This window comes from Musca autumnalis, unplaced genomic scaffold (assembly GCF_047663935.1).
Source record: "Musca autumnalis isolate F117 unplaced genomic scaffold, ASM4766393v1 scaffold_2, whole genome shotgun sequence".
In the NCBI taxonomy this organism is placed as follows: domain Eukaryota; kingdom Metazoa; phylum Arthropoda; class Insecta; order Diptera; family Muscidae; genus Musca; species Musca autumnalis.
In genome coordinates this window covers 82,180,462-82,205,074 of record NW_027411755.1, presented here as the reverse complement: position 1 = coordinate 82,205,074, position 24,613 = coordinate 82,180,462, and the positions used below count along the sequence as shown (strand labels likewise).

The 24,613-nt window shown below is 33.4% G+C and overlaps 1 protein-coding gene across 1 annotated transcript in view; it reads right to left on the bottom strand.

The window, feature by feature from the left end:
* Sema1a (semaphorin 1a) overlaps positions 1–24,613 on the bottom strand; it is a 776,225-nt gene that overhangs the window by 586,743 nt on the left and 164,869 nt on the right. The window lies entirely within an intron of this gene.

The following is a 24,613-nucleotide window of genomic DNA, read 5'->3' as shown; positions in this document are numbered from 1 at the left end:
AATTGACCAAGGCAAATTTGTAGACAGGAAAATTCTCTACATGTTTGGTCTGGTTATAATTTTTCTTATTCTTTTTCATTTATACACACTTATAAGGGAAAAACGCACACATTCAGGTGAAACGGCAAAAATAACCGGGGTAACCGGGTCTGTCCCCCAAAAGGTATGTGTTTCGTTGAAGACCGAAATTATTTCTATCTTAAAAAAATTCCAAAAAATTTGGAGCGTGTTTAGTAGAGTTATTACTTACTTACTTCTTCACATGTGTTATTTTACACTTATATCACGATATCTCAAGAATGGTGACTCCAATCATTCTTGCAGATAATTTGTAAGCCTACAACTTTTACTTTAGTCGATTTCTGATAGGTCTTATCGTTTTCGAGAAATATAAAAAAAACTGAATAAGGCTACCAAAAATTACCTTTGACCCTGAATATTTTCGTTTGCACACATGGGATCGATGGAGGCTTTTAGGACGTTACTTCTAATGGCGAACCCTAGCTTTCCGCCAAAATTCTGCTTTGTGGGGATTTTTGCAATTTCCCCCTTATACGCAGGTCTGTTTTGACTGGGCTATAAGACATTTAATCAAAATAATTTCTAGGGACTGTATTCTTATGTTTTCCATATGGTTACACATACGATCACTATATCGATCTCTCAAATTTCCTCTTAGCCATGCAAGAACTTCGTACCATAAATAATATGTAAATTTTATAGGAGATTTGTTGATTCTTAAGTAGAAATGGTTCAAGAGTATACATTAATCTTACCCATTTTAATTATAATTTTTAGATTTGAAGTGAAATGTAGGAATTAGGCTATCCATCTCAACATCCACACTTCACCTTAAATAACAAGCAACTGGTTACCTATATTACAAACATAGCAATCGTTCGTTCTCCTCAATATACTAAGCATTTATGAAAACATTAAATTTGCGGTAATTTAAGGGAGTAATCAGAAATGCATAGGTGAAATGCAAAGTGACATGGTAAAATGTAAGCTATTAAATTGAGTTCATCACGATAAATTTCATTCAATTGTTATGTGTTAAGTTAAATGATATGATGATGGTGATATTCCCTTGCCACACACAAATGACTTTGACAGCATCTTGCAATTATTGACAGCAATAAGTTTTACAATATACAAGTATGTATATTTGTAGCTAAAAGACGTATGTATGTGAAATTATAGCAAAAAAACGAAAATTCAGGTGAACTAGAGCAGGAAATGAATATGAAAGTGTTTCATATACACAACACCAACACATCGAATATATCATCAGTTTGACTCATAAATGCACAATATGATCTGCCATCATCACTGTCTTTATCAATTCACATCATGCGTAATTTCAATGGGTGCAAAGAAAATACATTTGCTTGCCACTTTGTTCAGGCTAACATGACGATGATGATGACGACAACATCAACAACTAAGGAACGAATACAACGTAGCAAGAAAATGTCACAATTACTTCCTTTTTCCGTTCTTTGTTCTTGTTGCCATCTTCTTCATTTTTATCCGGAATTTGTTGTAGTTTGTGACGGAATTGCATTATCTGGGTGACACATTTTCACACTTGCATGCATGGTAGCTGGTGCTATTTACGAAAAATTGCACTGCAAAGCAAAGCTAACATAATTTTCCCCTCCTCGCGCTTACTCCCAACAACCCACAAACAAACGTATAAAATGCAAAGCAGGAAAATTACATTTAAGGTACTTAAATGTGGCGGTGTTTTCTTTTTGTGGCAAATGATGCGAATTTAGCATTTAACGACAATTTGGAAGAACACCAAATTGCCACATTATACATTGTGGTTGTGTGGTGTGCAAAGATGAAACAGAAAAGACATTTCATCAGCAGCGAACGTAGTAAAAATAAAAGCATTTTAAATACATGAGGGAATAAGAATGTGTAAGAGTCTTTGACGTCATATCGTAAGTTTACGACACAAAAATATTATACAGTTATGTAGAAGCATATTAAATTTGTATTTAAAGTTTATTATTTCTAATGTTTCTATTTTACATGATTAAATTAGAATATGAATGGAAATGCTGAATCACGATAAAAAAAACGTTGAATTTAAAATAATTTAGGTTTTCAATTGGGAATTACAACAAGAAATTATTTCAATAAAGTTGGGTTTTTATATATATGAGTTGGTTTACCTGTTTATGAGAACATCAAGGCAATATATGCAGAAATCGGTCGGAAATAACAAAAACAACAGACAAAAAAAGATAAGTGTATGTTGTGTCAACTAAATAATTGCAAAATGATTGAACATGAAATAAACAGACAAGTCACAGATCCGATCGAAAGCGGAATTGATTCCGTATTTATCTTCTTCAAAAACCGAAAAACGAAAAAATTTTTCGGAAGGAAACAACTTTTGGTTTCTCAAGTGGAATTGTAATTTTTTGGAAACATGTCACTTTAAAGCACTCCAAAAACACTTAAAAATAGTAAAAATATTGTTTTATTAACAAAATCACATTTAATTTCATATTTTTTTATCATTTTATTTAAAAAAGGTTGCACGTTTTCGTTATTTCTCAATCAACGAAACCAATTATTACCAAAGTATTGCTACATATTTTTTTCGTGAGAATATTTGTAAAAACAAAACAATCTGGCATTACGAATGATAAATTAAAGCAAAGCTAGAAGAAAACAAAAAAGAAAGAACTCAAATAGGGTATTTTTCAACGTTATGTTGATTTTTTTGCACCGCAATTGCAGAAACAATAGACAAATTGAAAATCAATTTGAAAATCGCGTAATTTCCCATGATTTTAAACCCTACACCACACTGTGGTAAGGGGTATTATGTCTATGTGCATTTGTATGTAACATGCATAAGGAAACTAGATAGACCCATAGTTCATTTTGGGGATATACACAGAATCACTTTCTGAGTCGATTTTGTCCGTCTGTCGATGTATTTTTGTGATCAAAGTACAGGTCGCATTTATTATCCGATTCAGCTGAAAATTGGGGAATATCATTTGTTTACCCATAGGAAGACCGCTATTGCTTTTGGTGAAAATCGGTTTAAATTTGGATATAGCTCCCATATATATTTTCGGTCGATTTCACGTATTTGCTGCACCAAACACGCTATAAATGTGCGATTTCGATGAAATTTGAAATGTCTGGCTGAATTCTGTCTAGAAATAAATGTGCCTAATTTAGATATAGCTCCCATATATATTTTACATATTCACAGTGGTGTAGGGTACCCACATTGATCCTTTCCTTACTGTTTTTACAATTAAGGATTTTAATGACTTTTGGGGTATATGGAGATGTAATCTCTTGACGCGTCATAAATTGTTGACATTGGTCATGAGTGTTGGAATATTCGGAAAGATACTTTGGCAAACACGCTTTGGAAGATATAATACAATTGGTCTGTTCCAATTATAAAACTGGTAAACCGCTCCGAGAAATTTGGGTTTGTTAACCTTAAGACTTCAAACAAATTGCTATATAAATGCTACCAAGACAACGAGCATAAACATAATTTTATTTATGTAGGACTTGGTTGTTATGAAGTTCAGATATTAACCCCATCGAATATTTTTTAGTACACCTGAAGAAAAAAGAAGAATGAAAAAAGTACCACTGGAATGTGATATTTTGAAAATTATTAATTAAATTCTGAGGGGTTTACAAGCTGTTGCTGATGCCCGAGGTTGGCATACGAAATATTAGAACCACCTTTTCCAGAAATACCATGTAAGACTGAAAAGTTTTGAATTTCACAATTTTTTAGTTGAAACTACAAACAATGAGTTGTTATCAATTTGCTAATTTTAAGAACATTTGTAGTAAAATTTAGCTATTTTTTATCCGGGCATCCGTATGCCCGTTTAAAGTTGAAAATCCAAGTTAGTAATTTTTTCTCTATAGTTACTGTTATAAAATCACTTTACGAAGTGATGTGGAAAACCCATAGTTATTTTCGTCTTCCATAAGTAAGTAAATTTTTCCAGTTCATTGTTGCGGCTAAAAACGAATCCTGCGTGCCCCCGCAATAAAAACCTTTTCCTAAACACAAGCGAAAACCTTTACAACGAAGGTCGGGTTCTGCAGTATCTTCCTGGTTATTAGTCACAGTCAGTAAGAACATGGCTGAAAACAAAAAACAATCGAAATTGTTTGTTATAATTCAGTCATAGGCATAGAAAGTCGTAATTCAGTTGTTCAATCCAACCTTCTAACATATTGTACCTACATATGTTGGGAATTTTACGAGTATATATTCCTTATCGCATTTTTGAGTTTGATTGATGATTCTATTTACAAAAGGAATACTTAAAATAATAAATGAAAATTTAAATTCAAAAATGCTAACTAAAGAATTTCGATTTTGAAATGAAACGATCAAATAAATTACAACTTCAATCCTTCAAATTACATACGAAATAGTGTATTTCAAATAGGAAAATAAAAACACTTTCGTTTGAGTTAAAATGCTGCACAAACTGCAAAAGGACATGCAACGTGTTGTTTAAAGCTATTTATAGAATAAAACAAATTGGTATCACATATAGCGATATAAGATACACCTTTACATTTTGTAATCTTTAAAAAGGGATAGAAAAATACACATTTTCAACTACACAAACAACAACTTTTTACGAAGAATGAGAAATATTCTATCATATAATCATATACAGTCAACACGGATATAAACATCACTCAAAATTGTCTGTTTGTATTTTCGAAAGAATTGTTACAAAATGTTATTTGGTGTTGTCCTTTTACTAAAATTTTGACAATTGTATAATTGAAAGATACCTAGAGGTTACTCGGAAATTTTCAAGTAAAATTAAAAAAGTACAAAAGACAAACCCAGTGTTTGAATTTGCTACTAGTTTTTCACAGCACAGCACAAGGTCTATGCTGGTGCTGTGAAAGTGACGCAGCATAGCACATAGCCACAGCATCAAAAATAAAAACGAGTGCTATTGCTATGCTGTGCTGTTTTCAAAAACAAAATCGAAAACTGTTGCTGTGCTATGCTGCGAACATAAACGTAGCATAGCACAAGGTCTATGCTGTGCTTCTGAAATCTTCACAGCACATAGCATAGCATAGTCATCAAAATCAGAAACGAATGCTATTGCTATGCTGTGCTGTTTTCAAAAACAAAAACGAAAACTGTTGCTGTGCTATGCTACGAACATAAAAGTAGCATAGCACATAGCATAGTCAAGAAATCGAAAAACGATTGCTGTGCTCTGCTATGCTGTAAACATTTCTACATAGCATAGCATAGCATAATTAATGTTAACCCAGCAAACTCACTAACCCCCATTATTATAAATAAGCCTTCTTTGGTTATAGTTTGGATTTTTCGATCAGATTTTTTTAGCGTTCCGGTTAAAATAATATTAAAAGGGATCATTCAATTTCAAGGAGAACTTTCTTGGCATTAACTTATAATGTGAAAATTATATTTTTAATGTCTTCAAACTCGGTTATTTTGCGTTTTCAAATACATCCAATAGTAAAAGAAAACTTATAATAATGACCCTATGAGTTGTTCAGTGTTGTTTATTGCTTACAAGGTACATACATGGTACTTTTTTCATCGATTGGATAATAAATGTGGTCTATAGAGTGATTTTGTGAAAATTCGCCTTTGGCCCTATAAAATGGGTAAAATGGGCACCAATTTTAATTTCAATTTGTATTGGCGAATTTTCATAAAATCACTTTACAGATCACATTTATTGTCCAATCGATGAAAACAGTTTACAAGTTGCTAAACAAGTAATCCCACAAACATTTTTGAAAATCGGGTCAGATTTTAATTTTGGCTATATAAAGGGCCCATGGAAACTTTGAGGTCCCAGTGGTACGTGTTATCATACTCCGATTGAGCTCAAACTCTGACAATCTTAGTTTTGAACCAAACAGGCGAAACCGAATGAATCACGAAACTCTAGAAGACATATTATTAGTAAAGCTAAATTCAGCCTTTATAAACGAAGCTATAAACAAATTGTCCCTTTTTGAAGACCAGAATCAAGAAGATTAGTGCAAATTTTTTTTTATAATTAGCCATCGTTATGCATTTTTCTAATTTCCGTTAAACATTCTAAATGTTCCTTAGAGTAAAAATATATTTATTTGTGTATCTAAGCACTAAGATAAATACATTCTTATAGTTGAGCAGCAGTTGAATATTTCCACCAATTTGCTGTTTGTTATATAACTGGCTATTTGGTAAGTAGTCTATAAAAGATCCATAGGGTAGAAAGATATGCTCTATTCCAGAACCTAAAGTATCTACTATTTTTGATTTTTTTGACAAATTTATAAAGAAAAAGTGTCAACATTTCAAAAATAGTAGACTGTTGCAGGTTCTGGAACAGAGCAATAGGTTGGTCAAAATAATAGTAGTGTGTTAAAAATATCGAAATGTGCAATTAGTCATGGTTTCACAGCTCAATAGCAAATTCTGTTATATTTCAAATACATACTTCTTTGTCATCAAACATTTTTCTGGGTTATGTTTGATGCTATGCTGTTGATTTTGTTCATAGCACAGTACAGCAATAGCTTTCGTTTTTTTTTCTTGACTGCGGCTGTTTACTATGCTGTTAAAATGTCTGCAGCACAGCATAGCAATAGCATTCGTTTTTGATTTTCAGAAGCACAGCATAGACCAAGTGCTATGCTACTTTTATGTTCGCAGCCTAGCACAGCAACAGTTTTCGATTTTGTTTTTGAAAACAGCACAGCATAGCAATAGCATATTTTTAGTGATTTCAGTGCTGTGCTGGTAGCAAATTCAAACACTGGACAAACTTATTTTCAGCATTCAACACAGATGTTACAATATATTTTACAGCATTCACTCTTTGGGACTGTTTGTTTACACCTACAGAATTCTTAACGGAATAACATTTAATTTGTTTTCAAATATAATAGAATTACTTCAAACCCCGAAACAGATTTTCTTTGTCTTAAAGCTTTCCTCCAAAAATAACTTAGAAGCCAATTTCGTCAAAATAAACAAAAAAGTATATGTAAAACATATTCGGTTCCATCGACTTCAGTTCCCTTTGTTAAAACTCACTTTACCCCGAGTGTAGGACGAAAAGTTATATGGGATTTAGTGAAACATACTTGTGGTTTTATTACGGGTACAAATGAATATCACGTGCCATGGTGGCAAGTTTAATGTTGTTGCTATTGCATCAGCAGCAAACAAGCAACCATCATGCTTAAGTTCTTGTTCAATGTTTTCTTTTTGTGTTTTTGCAATTTCTTTACTTGCTTAAATTCATGTACACTGTACACCAGATGTTGCACGTTGTTGAATTTTGTATTCCTTTTCTGGACAAACAGCCCCAGCGTTAAGCAAAGTCCAGTTACCAAGAATTCATCTTTTCTCTTATTCACCATTATGCTGTAGCACTTCTAATATTGTTGTTGTTATTTTCATTGTATACACCAACTCAAAGAGACCAAAACATTGAATTGTGAGTATTTCTGCGACAGCTGCCGTCACAATTGGGTGGGTAGAAAATATGGGGATGTTTTCCACTTCCCTTTGGTTTTGTTCACATTTATGTATCGCAGACGCATGCGTAGTAAGTGCAAAACCAAATAACATGGCAACAGCATTAGTTTTTCTCCAAAAAAAAGGAAAATGTGGTTTATTTATTCTTTATTGTTGCATTGTTATTGTTGTTAGCGTTTTTTTGTGCCAGCTTTGATATTTTATATTTGTTTTGTACAAATTTTTAAGTCAATAATGATGACGCGATGTTGCTTACCGTACATGATTGTGCTACGGAATTGATGAATAGTGGAACAAACCGTACAAATTAAAAAACTTCGTTTTAGAATTTTCTGTTTGAAATTTTTGTAGTGAAATCAGTGAGGTTAATTTTTCCCGGAGGTCAAGGAGGTCTAATTTTTCCCGGCTGTTGTTCTAACTCATTTTAATTTGGAACAAACTACGGTTCTACATAAATCTGAGGCAGTTCATTGTGTTCACCTTCCGAATGATTATTTAACTTCCTATCTTTTTATAGTGTGCACCACACTGGAGATAAATAACGCAAACAAACTACCGTAGTGGGTCCAAAAGTAATGATAAAAAATACCAAGTTGATGGTATTAGCACACAAAAGTCTAGTACCTACAACTCGTGAGATAGAGGAATCTGAAAAATTTGTGTCATTTGACGAAATCCATCGTGGAACTGACAGAGGCGCAAAATAATGATGGGTCAATTGTGTATTATAATCTTTTTATTCACAATTTTTTTCTTTTTTTTACCCACTGTTCATTGTTTGATTTGCAGCAAACTCTCGTAACTGTTTTCTTTGCAACTGCAATCGTTGAAGTTGCATTTATTCAAGGCAATGCCTACTTAGGGCAGCACAAACAACACAAGTTTCATTCAGTCCTTTTTTCATTCTATTGCGAGTCTACAATGTGTTTTGGACCCAACAACCATAACATCATCTTGTAGAAGTGGTATCACTTTATTTGCACATACAACAACAGCAATGCAACATTTGCTATTTTATAGGTATATATTGAGAAAATATCGACCATAACATAATAGCAAAATGTTAATGCAACAAAAGATTGAAGTTTTGTGTTTGTGGCATACAAAATGGTGGTGACTTGTATTGTTACTATTACTGATGATGGTGGTTGTATTACTTTTCTATAAGTATATTGTGTAGTGAAATATGTTGGAATTGTTGACACTTTTAAAACTAAATACAAATATATTTGGAATATTTAATACTTGTCTACAGATCAAGGCAAATTTTCAAGCGTTCGACGGTAGGATTTTCATTATTGTTCGGAGCTGTAGATGTTCAGAGACAACAAAAACAGGTGGACCCCATCGATTTGCATTAATTTTCCTCAGAAAATATTAAATTTTCAATTGGAAAGGCAGAAATTGGAGTAGCCTTTACAATATTTCCTATGCTCTGAACTTATAAACCTATCAAATGTGACTTCTTTTTTAATTTTGTTATGGTCTTAAATCTTTGAACACAATACAGTTTACAATTTTGACTTCATAAACTGTTTCAACCGATTTCTCCATAAAAATATTTTCAGATCTCTAAACATCGATTTTCCTCATATTCCAAGACGCTAATGTACGTATTGGAAGGCTTAAAGATATATTTTGGTTACATTATCCGACACTGAAAATGCAAACAACTTCTAGTATGCATTTTTTGAAAGTACATATTTAGACTACAAAAACCCTAGTAGGGGTTTGTCCTGTCAGATCCAGTTCGGATTTTATAGCCTCATCTAAACCGAGCTAAATCTACACTTTTTTGCATTTATCAGGCCTTTATCTCGGAAACGAATAGGAACTTGGCCTTGCTGTCTTTAGCAATATTGTAGCCCTAAACTAGTAGAACTTATCTTTTGAAAAAACCACATAAGAAAAACTCCATCTGGGGCATCAAAATCGATAATATATAGAAAATTGTACATAATTGCTGAAATTCTGGTCAGTATCGGCTAAACTATTGGGAGTTGAACCAAGAAACCTTTCGCAAAAATTTTCCAAATAAAGTTCTCAACAATTCTTTAGAACATTCTGAAACTCTAAAATGCTTACTTCATGTTGTTTCAGTGGTATTTTACATCATATCTTTTACAACACGTATTTCAAACACAGTTCACACCAATAGTTTATTCTCGCATTTCACTACATTATTGACATTTTTATTAAATCGTCATTGAAAAATGTTCTGAAAACAGCGGGACAGAGGTATTTAACAACAATGACATGTTGTGAAGAGTTGTGTATTACATTCCAGGGAATATTTTTCCAAAAGAAAATATTCAGAAAAAATTAACGGTTTTGGAGATACAGTGCGAAATGTATAAAAATTGTGGCATTTTTGCATATATTTTAAAATTTGAGGCAATAAATGTAGTTTTTCGAGTTCATTATTTCTCCAAATATTTTATTCTTGTCTTATCCTACAAATTTGCTTCAGAGGTCAGAAGAAGATTCGCATCAGTTTCAGAGATATAGGCCCGAAAAGCTTTAAAAAGTCAATATTTAACCATGTTTAGATGGGGCCATAAAATCCGAGCTGGATCTGGCACAACAAAACCCAACTAGTGTTTCTTGTCGTTTGGGTCTGTACTTTCAAAAAATCCTCAGTTCGAATTGTTTGCACAAGATCACCTTAAAAATGTTGCACAGTGTTAACAGCGAAATTGTTGGATTCTGTGTGGCAATAGCTGGATAAAACAAAAACAGTAATACCTCAGCACATTGATGTATGGATCTTGTTTGGGTCGTTGTTATTTTCAAAGAGGTTTCGATATATGGATTCTCATTAGGGATACAAATACTAAAAAATCACGCCAGAACCATGTGCCGAATAATGTATTCAAAACATGAACCCATACCTTTTGATCGATTTGGTGAAATAAATACATATGTATCATAAATAATTAATTAACTCTCGCAAAGTTAAAATGTTATACGCAAGATGGATTTTTATAATAAAATTATGTATTTGTTAAGAACTACTCAGCCCCAAAACCGCCTAACCCACATGCCCAAAAATCAAACTGACTATAAAGATCTAAGCGGAACCTTTTGAAATAAATACTAAACAAACGTCATATTGCATTGTATAACACTAGTATACTTTTCAAAAGGTTCCGGTTAAATCTTTATAGTCAGTTTGACTTTTTGGGCATGTGGGTTAGGCCGTTTTGGCCCTGAACGCCTCATATATTCAATAAAATTAAATGTTTATTTTATGTTAGAAAATGCAGCATTTCATATGAAATTTGACATTGAAATTAGGGAATGATTAAATTTATTTAACGGTAAATAAAGGTAAAATTTTGTTTCAGTGTCATGCGGTATTTTGAACAGTAAAAATACATAAATTACGCAAACAAACAAACAAACAAAACAAGTAAAACAATTATAAAAAACGTTAAATTCGGCCGGGACGCACTTTATATACCCTCCACCACGAAATATTCCGAACTAAATTATAACAATTAGCTTTCTTTCTGTAACGAAACTACATGCATAAAATGTAGATAAAACATCAAAATACTTGAAATCGGGTCGTGCCGCTATATGGGAGCTCTACCAAACTGCAACCCTAAATTCAATTTACAAATTTACATGAAATACCAGCCAATTTTGGAGGCCATAGCAAAACTTAGACCTACAGTATCGGCCAAAACTAAAGCACCCCCTCAGTAAATTTTTTTGAAATGAAAATTTTTTTATGAAAACTAAATTATAAATTTATTTTTTATTTTTCTTTTTATTTATTTATATCTTTATAATTGAAAAATACAAAAATAAGGAGATCAGAATTTAATAAACAAAAGTTAAAATTCAAAAAACATTTTAGGTCGCAAATATAAGCGGACAAAACTAAAGCACCCCCCCCCATTTGAGGTACAGCAAAAACTATTGAAATCAATATTTCGTTGCTTATCCTCTATTCTGGATGACACAATCACATCTTTTAGGCATAAAGGATACTAAATTATTAATTATTGCAGGCGAAATAAGCGGTTTTCGGAAAATTTAGCTTAAATCCTCAAAATACTGAAAATCGGAAGTTACCGTTATATGGGGGCTATACCCAAACGTGGACCCAGGTCCACGATTTTTGTTGGATATGTTTTGTGACCACTAAGAACCCTAAGTACCAAATTACAGCTAATTTAGTAGGAAAATGTGGCTTAAATATCCGAAATACCGAAGATCGGAAGGTACCGCTATAAGGGGGCTATACCAAAACATTAGCCGATATTGTTCATATTCATCCAAAAATGATGCTACAGCATCCACGAGTCAAATACAATACGCTAACGTTTAAAAATTAGCAAAAGAACGAATTGCAGAAGAACGATGGACGCCGGCTTATTCAGTCGACGACCAGCAAAAAAAACCTTTCATATCGTCTAAAAATGAAGGAGCCAGACCCATTTGAACTGTTTTCCGATGAATCTATGTTTTATTTATAGTATTCAGATGGTAAAAGGCTTGGACCAAATGGGCAACCATAAAATCCTATATATTGCAAAGACGCTGTAAAACATGGAAGGCGGAAGGTTTTTTGCTGGTCGTCGACTGAATAAGCCGGCGTCTACCGTTCTTTTGCAATTCGTTCTTTTGCTAATTTTTAAACCTAAGGGATTTAGTATTTGACCAGAGAATGCTGTAGCATCATTTTTGGATGAATATGAACAATATCGGCTAATGTTTTGGTATAGCCCCCTTATAGCGGTACCTTCCGATCTTCTGTATTTCGGATATTTAAGCAACATTTTCCTACTAAATTAGCTGTAATTTGGTACTTAGGGTTCTTAGTGGTCACAAAACATATCCAACAAAAATCGTGGACCTGGGTCCACGTTTGGGTATAGCCCCCATATAACGGTAACTTCCGATTTTCAGTATTTTGAGGATTTAAGCTAAATTTTCCGAAAACCGATTATTTCGCCTGCAATAATTAATAATTTAGTATCCTTTATGCCTAAAAGATGTGATTGTGTCATTTAGAATAGAGGATAAGCAACGAAATATTGATTTCAATAGTTTTTGCTGTACCTCAAATGGGGGGTGCTTTAGTTTTGTCCGCTTATATTTGCGACCTAAAATGTTTTTTGAATTTTAACTTTTTTTTATTAAATTCTGATCTCCTTATTTTTGTATTTTTCAATTATAAAGATATAAATATATAAAAAGAAAAATAAAAAATAAATTTATAATTTAGTTTTCATAAAAAAATTGTCATTTCAAAAAAATTTACTGAGGGGGTGCTTTAGTTTTGGCCGATACTGTATGTCCTCAATTTTTTTGGGGAGAAGTTGTTTGACCGCTTTGAAATCTAAATACCAAATTATAGCTAATTCTCTCAAAAAATTTAGCTAAAAACTCCAAAATATCTGATATCGGGTAGCACAGTTATATGGAGGCTATTCCAAAACGAAGGTCTATGTTCACATTTTTGGTGGAGAAGTTTTTTTACCACTAGGAACCCTAAATGCCAAATAGCAATACAATACAATTTGGACCGAAAATAAAGTGAAAAATACCAAAGTATCTAAAATCGGGCGGTACCGTTTTGTGGGGGCTATTCCAAGACGAGGACCCAGATAGCCCACCTTCAAACTTGACCTACCTGCCAAAAAGTGTCCTACCTGAATTTGTTTGGATGCTACCGTGATTACCAAAGAAAAAAGGACGGACATGCATATATCGACTCAAAATTTTATAATACAGATACTTTATAGGACCGCAAATGTTTATTTCAATGCGCTACAAACTGAAAAACAAACTTTATATACCCTCTATACTATGGTGGAAGGTGTAATAAATAATTAATGCATGAAAATATGCCAGTGCATTCGGTCTTAACGAAAGGAAACAGTGACATTAGATTTCCTATTAAGTTATAATGTGTTTTCTAATATTTTCAGCTAAAAATGTAAAATGGAAATAGTTCATTTTGTTTCTAGTAGAAATAACGACAATGGAGCTCGGTGCTAATGGAAAAATTATCTTCCGCATAACGGGCTTGCATGTCAATATGTTAGTTTTTTGTATCTCCGCTAAATGTGTGTGTTTTTTTATTATTACTCATTCAGCAAACTCCATTCTAACGCGTTACATAGTAACTATCAGATAAGTTTGCTCAGAGTAATAATAAAAGTGTTCTTTGAAAATTAAACTCTTCGGCCTTTTCATTTAATGCACCAATTGAGAGGCAGAACTGTTTTAAAATGCTAAAAAAAGTACAAATTCCGTATTACAGTATTTTTTATCTTTATAAAGGGCTAACCCCAAAAGTGTCCGCATATGCACAAAATTAGTAAATAAAGCCAGTATTTTCAGGCTGCCCAAACATTTTAAGATTTATGATCTGTTCCAGTACTACAAGAATCTACTAATTTTTCCTTTTTTCTGATATTATAAATGAAATGCCTGTTCATATATAATAACAAATAAATAATAACAAATTCGTTTTCATTGTCAGAAATATTGGAAAAATCTCGCAATCGATTTTTGCCAAATAATCTTTCAACATTGTAACTCATTATTATGTCGTGCCCAAATATCAGATGTAAGTTACGTTCAACATTTCCAGCGAGACGGGACAATATTTTCGTCAGGCTCCACAATCTTCTCTAAAGGTTCCTCAAAACGTCTAATTGTCGAAGTTTCACCACAAATGTCGGCCGCCTCAGAATTTGTATTTTAATATAGAATTGTCTATTCGTTCAATTGTCTTTTATAATTTCTTTTCCTCATACTTGTTGTTAATAAAATTATATACCTTAAGATTAATCACTCGGTAAATTCACGATATTTTATTGATTTTTCACAAACACACTTTTTTCTCGAACCGCCGAAAGTTTTTTTAAACCAAACAATAATTAAGAACAAATAAGATGCTTAGTGGGGCTATCAGCTGTCAATATAAACAATGCTTCTTCTTCTTATTAAGGAAAAAGTATCAATTGTTGACAACATGTTGACTTTGTCCTCATAATAGAAAACAAAGTGGTGACATGTCGACACATGACCCCATGCTTCCTACAGGTTATCTTATCCTTACCTGGGAAGAGGAGTTTGTTATACTATTGTAATCAATCAATCCTATACATTTCTGTTTAGATTAGCACCGAGGAAAGTTGCCAAAATCACATTGTAAACTAAAAGTTTGAATAAAATGAATTAAAATATTTCGTCAAAAGGCTAGAATCCAGAATCACTCGAACATACATAAATAAAATGATTTAGCAAAAGTGAGTTGTTTATTCCACATAAAGTCTACAAAATCCAGTAAAATTTTGTTTTGCTGAAGCTATTATCCCTAACCATGCTAATGGATTAGCAAAGGACTCCTTATTAAAGCACTTACAAAGAAGCTAGTTGTATCATTCACCATTAAGTCACCTCAGCCATTTGAGGAAAGCTCAACTTTTCACATTGTAGAGTCGTTGTAATAGTCAACGTTGTCTCTGTCGGTTTCAATACCGAACTAAGTTTCTTATCCTTACTACTTTGATTTACCTCACAATCATCTATCTACATGTTGGGGTTTCCTTCCAACTATAATTCAAAGCAATCCTGACACACATACATACCTATGCCAAACAAAAATTACCAAACTATTTTAGAGAGTCACGTTTAATTACATTCAACGGAAGTACACATAATTTCCAGTCAATTGTCTGTTTCTGGTTAAAGTGAACTGCGACGATAACTGCATTTTTTACTGCTACATAACACACAAGTACACAAATATTTCTACGAGTGCCGCCCTACGATACGATACCACATTGTAGATAAGTCCCTTTTGAAGACCTTGGCTGGTTGTTGTAGGAAAAAAGTATGTGGTACGGGAGCGATGTGTTTCTTATTCTCTGATAAAAACCACCATGTGCAAAATTGTGTAGAAAATTTCATTATGATTTTACAACAACTGCACACTTTTAACGCATCTATAACAACAATGACGACGACTATACCCGACAACCGGCACTTATTTCCAGTTATAGTAACTAGCAAATGGACAGACGTCCAGACACTCAACTCCATACCACCCAAATGTGGCCACATTTGGTAGGTATGTCGGCCACGTTGAGTTACAACTATCACCTTTAATACCTTGCCTCTCTTATTTATCCAGACTTGCGGTCGGTGCCATATACTGCATAATAAAGCTTAAAATGAAGAAGTTCTTGTACAACACAATTGTCAAATAGGAAAAGTGTTACCAGCCAGCCAGGCAGCCAACCAGTCAGCCTTGCCATTCATTGGTGTCTTTGGTCCCTCCTTAAACATTCAGCTGCTCTTATGCGATTCGTAAATTTTCAAGTTTATTGATCGTTGTAACGTTTAATTGCTTGTAATTGTTGCACAAAGCATAAAGACAATGACGATGATAATAATGGTGGTGGTCATAATGAAGAAAGTGCAAAACCACTAACCGTAAAGATGGCATTTTAAAATTTTTACAATGAATGGAGGTGTTATCTGCCGCCAAGGAAGGCAGGCAGACCGGACGGCCGGTCGGGAATGTTCAATTAAGCATTAGTGTAAATGTACAACGTTTGCAAGGTGTTAAGCATGTAGAATTTATACGACATTTCAACATTTCTCGAAAAAGATAATTGCCAAATAAAGTGTAAGCATTGTAGTATTGACATGGCATCTTACAAGTGGTAATGAAGTTTCGCTAGTTAAGAAAAATGAAAGAAAAAAGCTAAATGAACATTTTGTGCAAAATATTTCTAATATCTTAATAAAAGATGCGATCTTGTGGGTTCCTTTAACATTAGAAATTCAGTAAAAACGTGTATGCACCTATGAATAGATCTTTACAGAAGTGACAAATATTCATATGTATGAAAAGCAAGTAACAAAGTTTTGTCGTCAGAAAAATACCCTCAGTCGATTATAGCAAAAAATAAAAGCAGTCTATTATAATTAATTAATAGTCATTAATTCGAAATATTCCCTGAAAAAAAAATAATTATAAATGTCCTTATTAACCAATTACTTTGACAAAGTTCGGAGCCACATGAGCCGATAACCTGTTACAAAGTAATGTAAACAAGCGGTTTTCTGCATTACTAACATCATGAAAAACAACACATTACCCTAATACTTTTTGGTTCGTGCCGGGACGGAAGCAAACCCAGGGCTACATTTAACACCAGCCATTGTTGTTCCAATCTCTATAAATGCATACTTTTGGCAAAGGACTCCGAAGTAAGATTGAGCAAATAGTGGACTTCATACGTTGGAAGAATATCAGCTTACAGCGTTGTAATGGTTACAACGTATTGAAAAAGGATCGCACCAGAAGTGATGTGGGTTATTAGTTTTTCCTATTCCTATTGCACCAGTCTGTTCAATACAGACCTATCTTGGTTGAGCCTGGCTCTAACGAATGTATGGGGGTAGCAGTCAGGTGCGGAACTGCATTGCTGAACGTATACATCCAGCCGATAAATAGCTGTACTCCACTGTCACGACAAACCTGCATAAGCTGTCACGACACCTACGCTCGGGATGGTGCAGCCGTTTGAATTCCCATTGGGTAAGGATCGATGACACAGTGCAAAACATCTGTCCAGCATGTGGTACAGGCTCACACGACACACTGCATCTTTTCAACTGGCCTGGCAAACCTACTCAATTAACACCAGTGGTTACATCCCATCATAGCAGCCGCATTCCTGGGACTGGTGATAGACCCAGAGCCAGATTAAGCAGAAGAATGAACTTACAAATATATAATAAAATTACTATTACAACAAAAAATTGTTTACTCATCACTAAGTAATGAGTACGGTTGTTCAGAGCGTGTGTGTCCAACTACAAAACCGAGAGTTGTGTGTTCAGCGCTCATCATCTGCAAACAATTTCTGAGATAGAAAAAATTACGAAGAATTTGTGGTAAACATTTAAGCACTTAAACGACTCTTAATGTTTGTACGCGTGGCACAGTGCGTAGTGTGTTTGGCGACAAATCAAAAGTTCTTATTTGTTCGTATTTCCACATTGAAATGATAGGGCGGAAAGGTATACTAGAGCCAACATTGTACATAATGCTTAATTTATTAGATTTGTTTTCTTTCAGTTAGGAAAATTCTGTGCTTGACATAAATACACAAATTAGCTGCCTTTATTGTGAAATTATAAAACAAACATTTCTGCAGAAATCGAAACCGTCCATGTATGTATGTACAAGTGTTGGCGAACAATGCAATCCGTATGTGGTCCTGCTTACTTGTATGCGTATAGGATGGCGCATAAAATACAAGTTCGCCTTAAATTTTAACTAGACATTTTTATGGCATTTTTCTACAATAAAAATTGCAAACCGATAAAAATGTCTTTCAATGTTGCCATAGTTTTTGAGTTTGCCACCAAAAACATAAACGAACGAACAGCAGAATGGGAAGCCAACATAGCGATGGAGTCAAGCGGTAATAGAATATGCAAAAGACACTGTGTCGCTAGCAATCACCAACTCAACTGCAGCAAATATGAAGATATTTAACGACGAAACTCATAATCCATATGTACGTATATAACTTGTTCTTATTGTTGTTGGCTGGTGTCTGAATTTATGCTGCATTTCATTTAAGTTTACATTTTTATTTATAGAAAGGGGGAAAGTTATGTACGGTATGTGACGTACTCACATGTGTATGTCTTGCTTTATTGGACGGTATTGTCAATGACTCAAGCGTCACTGGAGTTTACGTTGTTTGTTTTGTAATCCATGTGGCATGCAACATTGCCGTTGTCATTCAGATTGGCTGAATGTGTGGCTTTTATCTATCCATAATTTTCACACAGTCCTACGACTCAGGATGTAGCTGTTAATGTAATTAATCAGGATTCTTTTTGGGAGTTTTTATGTTCTTACCCAGCAATTTGGCAGTCACATGAACTGTATAACCCATTACAAAGATATGTAAACATACCTTACCAGTAAGTTAAACTACTTACTTTACTCCTTACAAAGTAATGAGTACGGTAGCACAGAACGTATGTGTGTGCGACTACAAATCCGAGGGTTGTGTGTTCAACACTAACAGTCCTCACGCGAGTTGTTTGTTAACAAAATAACAGGGTTTAAAATGCTAACGCCATATTAGCAAAAGCATCGAATTTTTGCAGCTTTGCCTGCTAAAATTTCTTCGAAATATGTTTAGCAGCAATGAACAACGGCAACATATAGCAACAAATTTCACCAAAAAATATTGCTTGCGATGCTGAAGCTATTTGCTATCGTCGCTATAATAAAATAGCATCGGTCACGCATACTCATATTTTGCAGCACACATGATTAACACATATCAGACAAGATAATAAGCAACAAAGTTTCAACGGCTTAGCCAGGTTTTCAGCAAACAATTGTTTTTGAGGTCAGGGTTACCAGTGCAATGCATTAAAAATCACGATATAATTACTTCCACTTTTTCGTTCAGAGGACATGTGAATTTTTGGTGAAGCCGTTCAATACATATTTTTTTTATTTTTAAACAATAATAATTAGTATTCTTTAGGTTCTACCATATGAAGGAGAAATTTTGACATTAAATGACACCTTTTTTATTACTGCGTTGGCAACTCTAATCACAAAAACCACCCTCGGTTGCTAATTCTCAGCGACGAATAGTCAGCCGACTGCTAAATATGTAGCGTGGTTGTCGATTATGCCTAACGAAAAAAAGATTAGGCGTAAAAAACGAAATATGTATGTGTATGTGTGTATATGCGTTCAGTTGCTTATTTAGCCGCGTGTGTCAATATTGTGTAGCAATTGAAGTGTAATGCTAATGTTTTTAGATTCTAGCTTTTAAACCCTGCAAAATAACGAACAGTTGGTGGTGCATATGTAAGCGTTTAAACAGCAGTGTATAGTGTGTTTTGTTACCAGTCATAAGTTTGAATGATCAAATCCAGCAGAGATCAAAATAACACAAAATAATAAAAATATGGAATGTGTTGAAATTGAAAACAAATTCCACCTCAACTGTTCTAAAAATAGAACATATCGCTCATTTACTCAAAGAGTGACATAACTCAAAAAATGGGTTTTCTGAGTTAGCAATTTCTATTTTTTCTACAACTTTTACTTTATCTTGTGTCAAATTTTCAAGCTGATATCTCTAAAACTCGACGAGTTACAGCTCATTTAATACGAGTTTCGCATAATTCAACACAAAAGTTTTTTGAGTTTATGAAGCACTAAAATACTTGATCATGCACAGACATTTATTACTGATATCTGACTTATCTGGTTACAAAATATGGTCCAAGTTTTTTTTAGTGTAATAGTCTTTTTAAATTGGGAAGTCAAATTTCAATCGCCAACTTAAAACGCGTTTTTCTCGAAACTTGATTTTTCGAGATGTGTCGCTCTTTGAGTAAATGAGCGATATGTCTCAAGCTTAATTTTCAACTTTTTGTGGCCATTGAATACCTAGTCAATCAGAGCGACATGTCCTTGTTAAAATAACGGAATAGTAGGGTGTTTCGTAGGTAGTTACAGCTACTCTAAAGCATGAAAACCCATTATTTGCCAATGATTTTTTTTTGCTCGGTAGTTACCACATAGAGCAATTTCCCAGCAAAAAAGATCATTACTGAATTATGAGTTTTATTACTACTTTTTGGTAATAGTAGTAACTATTTACAAAACCCCTTACTAACCCATTATTTTATCTAAGGCATGTCGGTAACCAGAATAACTAACTGTTCTATGTTCACTAGAAGTTGAAAAAGGACTAAAAATATGCTCCGTTTTTAGAACACTTGATAATAGGAAATATGCTTTCAAAATATCGTTTTTATTGGTCGATGCTTTAGTCCGGCAAAAAATCATTACCAAATAATGGGCTTTTATTGTAGTTTTTGGTAGACGTAACTACTTATAATGCTACCTACTAACCCATTATTTTAATGTCGCTCAGAATAAATATTTATTCTATATATAGTTATTCTATGGACACTAGAAATTGAAAAATAAGCTAAAAAACAAATGTTCTATATTTATAACAGTTGAGGTGGAATTTGCTTTCAATTTCAACACACTTCATATTTTAATTTTATTCTGCTCACTGCTGGATTTGATCATGCGAACTGCTGATTTGTAGCCGAACACACTACGCACTGTGTCACGCGTACAAACATTAAGGGTTGCTTAAACGCTTACATGTGTACTACCAAGTGATTTTTATTTTGTTAACAAAAAAGTCGAGTGCCGACTATGAGCGTTGAACACACAACCCTAGTATTTTTAGTAAGACACACAAGCTCTGTGCCACCGTACTCATTACTTAGTAAAGAGTGAAATAAGTAGTTTTGCCGGATCCGATTTTTTTCTGGATTCTGTGACAAATTTGGTAATTCCCTTCATATCGGACTCTATATTAGAGGTCTCCAGGTGCTTTGAGTGTTCGTCCAAGAAATAACTCGACACAACCTGTAGAAGCTTTTTCGTCCACAACTGATTATTATTGATCCAATTATAGACTTAGCTATCGACATTATCAATGATCTGAAGCATAACGCTATGCGCTCACCTTATGATATTCAAAGGTTGTGGAATCACTTCAATGCCTATGTAACGGAGACGCACTGTTTTAAAGCGGTGATGGAAATATCCATGAGCTTGGCTGGGTACACCTCGGGCCTTAAACATCTGGTCTTTAAATTCCCATTGAGAAATAAATTCTAGTGAGACTTCGGATGAAAGTTTAAATATTTAACATCCGGTTCATAAGCGCCAGAGTTTCGAACTAAAGAAGGAAGGACATATTTATTACGAGCGCCTTGACAAAACATATTACTATATACTTGTGGCTTTAATGTTTAAATGCTGATAACAATAGATTACCTCAAATTGTTATGAAAACTGTAAAAGCTTTTTGCGGTGCCTACTTAAGTTTTTATATTCTTAATAATTCATTCGTTTTCGACGAAAAGGGCACCGACTTCAAAAATTTCGAGGAAAAGTATTTAACGTTTGTTATTCATATACAAAACCCAGCGATTCATGCAGAAAATCGCTTTGTTCAGAAAAACCAGTTTGGACACCCTATTGTCTATTATCTGCTGGCGCCGACGATACAAGATACGTGGGGAACTAGAAAAGTTTCTGGCTTAACAATGAAAACGTGAATTTTTACCGTCAAATATACTTTTCTTAAGTAGTCTCCAGCACGATTTATACACATTTCAATGCGCTCAAACCAATTTTCGAAGCACTTTTTCCACTCCTTATTGGCACTTTATTGTCTAATATCTGCTGGGGATGATGATACAAGATACAAGGGGAACTAGAAAAGTTTCTGGCCTAACAATGAAAACGCAAATGTTTATTGTTTTCTTAAGTAGTCTCCAGCACGATTTATACACTTTTTCATGCACTCAAACCAATTTTCGAAGCACTTTTTCCACTCCGATTGAGACACCACCATAACATGGGTTTTGATCGCTTTTACAGCATCTTCTGGCGATTGATATTATTTTTCGGGATCATAAGCTTAGTTCCGTAAAGACCGCGTTTATAAGGCTCACTCTGGTTAGGATAATCAGAATTTCAAATATAAATTAAGGGGACTTCGCCACTTTACGACATTTTATCAGTCCAATGGTGAAAGTCTCAAATCACTTCACCACTGAAGACTTATTTCTATAAGCCAAAAAAGCTGCACTTGTTTTTCAATGGATTTGAGATTTATGATAATATTTAGGAGACCAAAAATTAAGTTGAGCCTCTTGACCACTGTCCGCCCAAACGGCCATAAAGCCTTAATTTTTGTTTAGTTATGGAGGTTGACTCTTATCCGCAGGTTCACAATTTCTATGTTAAAAATTGTCTCTGTTACCAGATATACAACATTTATTACGTACGTATTATATATTGGAAATGTATACATCTCCATTTTTCAGACCCCATCCCTAACAGGAATATAATACATATACACATAAAGAGCAACCTTCATAAATTTAGCGCAAAATTTATGCCAACGGAAAAAAGACCTTCATACTCCTTAAATATCTCGCAGGAACATTTTTATTACAAGAATATTTCTGTTTCATGTGGCGTTACTCAAACTCATGTTGCGTTGCACTTCATTTCGTCCTGAGAATGTGTAATTCCGCATGATTTTATTTTTTTTTTTATTTAAAATTTAATTGTGATTTCATTAAGAATGCAATTCACATAATGTCGCTTATATAGTACGAAACATCGGGGGAAGGATGTGAATTTACAAAATAACACCCATCCACCGCACATACTTGTATGGCTTATGCCATAAGGTGTTGTCCCTACCCACCAACATAGGGAGAAAGACGTGCTTGTCGTACTCATTCATATTTGTGCCGAAAAAATAACTTGTTTCAATGACACATGTAACCTGTCATGATGGATATTTATGAGAAGGTCATTTCCTAGGCAACAACAATTACAAACTGACACTACAACTAACAAACAACATCAAATATTCGAAGGTATGTTTTGAGCGGCATCAAAAAGAAATGAACAAGACTAACGTTCGAAAAAATGAGAGAGAGAGAGGAAATAACCATGAGTTTATGAATAAATTAAATTAATTTCCAAAGAAATTATTGAAATTCATTTTTCGTCTTAAGAATGTATTTCCTGAAGTTAAGTGACATAAATATAAAATATTTATTTTAGTCATGATGATGATCAAAAGAGACATGACCGACCTAAATTTTCAATGTGGTTGTTGGTATCTTGTGTGAATTTAAGAATTAAAATTAATGTTTAGTAGAAATAAAATAAAATCGTTGAAATATTACAAAAAAAAATCACACGTTCGTACATGATGGACAATATATATATATTAAGGTTATGACTTTTTTACAACCTCATATCCCTGTATCATAGCGTGATGAGTTTTGCCATAAGATTACATAAAATCTTAATTATAAGGTGATTCGGTGAAAAAACCTCACGCACAAAATGATTTTAAAATTTGAATTTATCAAAATTATGGACAATTTCTTGAAGTCACTGAAAACAGATATATAATTGAAAATAAACTTTAAATAATTTTAAATAAATTTTAAATAAATAATTAAAATGACATAAAATTTATTTCTCACTATTTTTCTTCAATTCTGAGAATCGTAAAAATGTCGTAAACGCTTTTATTCAAAAATATAATTTTTTAACAAAAAATTTAAAATTTTTTCAAAGTGGCTTTTTTCGCGACTTTTTTAATATTTGAATGAAATAAACGTTATTATAGTTATTAGTAGGCTTATATTTATTCATTCGTGCAACAAAAAATAATTTTTTGAAATTTTTTTTTTTCATTTCATATATTTTTTCAAAAAATTATTTTTTTAAAATCGATTTGTGCGTGAACTTTTTTTATATTTCAATGGAATAAACGATAGCATAGTGATTAATAGGTAAAAGTTCATTCATCCCTGCTACAGGAAATCATTTTTGAGGAAAAATGTCAAAAAGTCATAACCCTAATATATATATATGTGAATTCGGCTAATACAGCACTGCTGCGACTGCGTACTATATTTAAAGAAGATGTTGAATTTTAGTACTATAAATTTAAGAAAAAATAGGAATATACAAGGTTGTGTGAACGGAAAGTGCACCGAAAATTGCATTTATGTATTTTCAGTATGTTTGAAAAACAAGTTCTAGGGGCCTATTCTGTAACTTTTTAACAAATTTACTCATTGTTTATTTTACAAAAATTTCATTTGTTTGTTTTGTAGTTCACAGTTTATACAGTTGGACACTAAGCCCACCTGCTTGTTTTGTTTGTTGTCAAAAACATTATTGTGATTTAAAATACAAAGAAACTCAAATCAAAATAATATAAATTCTATTATGTTTGTTGTCAAAAGTTGTTAACAGAACTCTGAATGACCGACCTTTTACGGGCCTTGTTGTAGGTGTTACAAAACAGAAGAGATTTTAACAACATTTCAATCGATAGAAGTTACAGAATAGGCCTACTGAATTACAATTTTTAAAGTACTCAATGGGAA